We start from the raw sequence: 3,220 nt of genomic DNA, 5'->3' as shown, positions 1-3,220 counted from the left end.
ACATAATTCACAATAAAACATTTAAGAAAAAAAGAAAAGAAAAGTGGTCCAACAGAATATGGACATTATTATATACACTCAAAATTTTGCTAAATATAATTTAAAAATAGTTGTAGCTGTACACCAACGGGAAACTATCAAAAAGTCAAGCGAGATTCAAAATAGGATCTTAGAATAAGTGATACCAATGCTGATGTCAGATGGATCTTGGCTGAAAGCAGAGAATATCAGAATGATATTTACCTGTGTCACTGATTATGCAAAGGTATTTGTGTGGATCAAAACAAGTTATGAATAAAATGTCAAAGAATGGGAATTTCAGAATACTTAATTATGTTTATATGGAACCTATACATAGACCAAGAGGCAGTTGTTTGAATAGAATAAGAGGATACTGCGTGGTTTAAAATCAGAAAAGGTGTGTTTGTGTGTTAGGGTTGTATCCTTTCATTAACTGTATGCTGAGAAAATAATCTGAGAAACTGGATTATATGAAGAACATGGTGTCAAGATTTGGGTGTGGCACTGTACGATAAGCACTTGACCAAAAGGTCAGTTTGAACTGACAGTTCAAGCTCACCAGACATTGCTAAGAAACCGTATACAGGGTCACTATAAGTCTGTCAGAACTGACTCAATGGCACTTAAGAATAATTAACAACCTATGATATGCTTTGCAGAAGACTTGCACTTATTGATGAAGATCAAAGACTACAGCCTTCAATATGAATTTGTTGTTGTTGTACTGTGCCATCGAGTTGATTCTGACTAATAGTAACCCTGTATATGTTTTCTAAGGCTTTAAATCCTCATGGGAGCAGAAGGCCTCATCTTTCTACCACAGAGTGGTTGGCAGGTTTGAACCTTGGGTTCACAGTCCAGTGCTTAGCATATGGAGCCATCTCAACAAAGAAAACAAAAATCTTCACAGTTGTACCAGTAAGCAACATCAGGATGAATAGAGAAAAGAATTAAGTTGTCAAGGATTTCATTTTATTTGGGTCTACAATCAATGCCCATGGAAGCAGCAGTCAAGAAATCAAAGGATGTACTGCATTGGGCAAAAAGCAAAGCTGTCACCTTGAGGACACAGGTGCATCTGAGCTATAGTATTTTCATTCTCATATGCATGTGAAAGCTGGACAATGAATAAGGAATAAATTCATAAAATTTATGCAATTGAATTGTGGTGTTAGCAAAGAATATTGAATATACCATGTTCACTCAGAAGAATGAATAACTCTGTCTTGGAAGAAGTACAGCTAGAATGCTCCTTAAAATGAAAGATGGTGAGACTTTGTCTCATGTACTTTGGACACATTATCAGGTGGCACCAGTTTCTGGATTGGTAAAGCATAGGTCACCAAAAAGAGGAAGACCCTTAATTTTTGGTGATGGATTGACAGAGGTTGCAACAATGGACTCAAACATTTGAAAGATTGTAAGGATGGTACAGGATCAGGCAGTGTTTCCTTCTGTTGTTCACAGGGTCCTCATGAGTCAGAACGTTCTCAACAGCACCAAACAATAATGATGTATATATGTACACATGTATTTCCAAAACTACATACCCAGTAACACATTTTCAGTAGGTATTACTGTCATTGCAGAAGTGTATATGTTACAGCATATACCATAGTTGCCTTTATTTTTCCATAGCTCTGTGTCTTCACCTTGGTTATATTATCCTGACATCTCTCATAAGTATTGCCTTTCCCTTTACCTATCTAGTAAGTGATTTTTCCCTCTTTGCCTCCCATCTATGGTAACCATCAAAGAACTTTGCTTTCTTTGTGTAAACCTATTTTTGACGTTTTATAAAGTGATATCATATAATATTTGCCCTTTTGTTTCACTCCAGATTCAGCCATGTTATGTTTTGTGGACTCATCTTCATTCTTTATCATTGCATAGTATTCCAATATATGTATGTACCACATTTTGTTTATTGATTCATCCACTGATGGAACCTTAGGTTGTTTCCATCTTTTTGCAACTGTGAACAATGCTTCCGTGAGCATGGGTGTGCGTATGTCTATTCATGTCAATACTGCTTTTTTTTCTAATGCAGCATCTGGCATCAGCTATTCTCTGTGTCTGGCGTAGATAGATTAAACCCAAGTAGGGGCGATGGGAGATTAGAAAGAAAAGGAAGACCCAAGACACAAATGAATTAAGTAAAGTTGGGTCCAGATGGGATGCAGCACTCTGATGGAGAAACTGCAACCCAGGCCAAGTGCAGCAAGTTTATTTTATACACATATCAAAGGGAGGTGCTTGGGGCAGGAAAAAGAGTGTAAAAACATCTGGTGTTGTTTGTGCATGCAGTAAGCGGGACTTTATCAGAAAAATGTAATTTGTGGTAGCTAGCCAAAACAGAGATTAGAGCAGCTAAATGTTTGTGCAGACTGAGCTGAAGGTCATGGCTGTGTTCAAGGAAAGACTTTGCAAGTTCCTTGTTCCCTGAGTCAGGCTTTTCAAGTTCCTTGGGGGGGGTGGGCAGCCTGATTTGGGTGCAGCCTGAGTTTCTGAAGAATAACTGTTCAGTTGTAATCCTTCGGTTAAACTACCCCCTCGGCTGACCCTCAGCTCAGTCGCTCCAAACACTCTAAGTTAAACAGGAAAGGAATTTGCTATAGATCATAGGGTATTTCTATTTCTAGCTTTTTAAGGAAGCACCACACCACTTTCTATTGTGATGATACAATTTTACAATTCCATTAGCACTCTATAAGAGTCCCAATCTCCCCACAACCTCGCCAGCATTTTTTTTTTTTTAAACAGCTCCATTTTTGCAAGGGTGAGATGGTATCTGCAGTGCAATTAATTACTTAATATGGTCCTTCTAGGCAGTTATCCATTTTGATGGTATTGTAAATCCTAGCCTCCACACCTGTGGTTATGGTTCCATTTTGGAATGAGTTGTCTGCTATGTTAATGAGGCAGGATTAAGGTGAGATGTCTCTTGTGTCCCCATCTTACTAAAGGGTGTGACTCAAGTACCTTAGTTTCTTTGTGGGCGTGGTGTGCATCCAATATACAGGAATGCTTTGGCAAAGTTAATTCTCTTGCTCTGGATCCTGCATCTGGTTGTCACCATCTGACCTTGTTTTGGGGACTTGCAGCTTTGTGAATCAGCAGCCTGTCTGACCTGCTGATTTGTCTTCCTCGTCCCCTGCAATTACATGTTGTTGTTGTTGTTGTCAGGTGCCATCGAGTC

Source organism: Chrysochloris asiatica, unplaced genomic scaffold (assembly GCF_000296735.1).
Source record: "Chrysochloris asiatica unplaced genomic scaffold, ChrAsi1.0 scaffold00010, whole genome shotgun sequence".
Lineage (NCBI taxonomy): Eukaryota > Metazoa > Chordata > Mammalia > Afrosoricida > Chrysochloridae > Chrysochloris > Chrysochloris asiatica.
The sequence above is the reverse complement of the archived record's forward strand: the minus strand, read 5'-3'. Positions refer to the sequence as shown.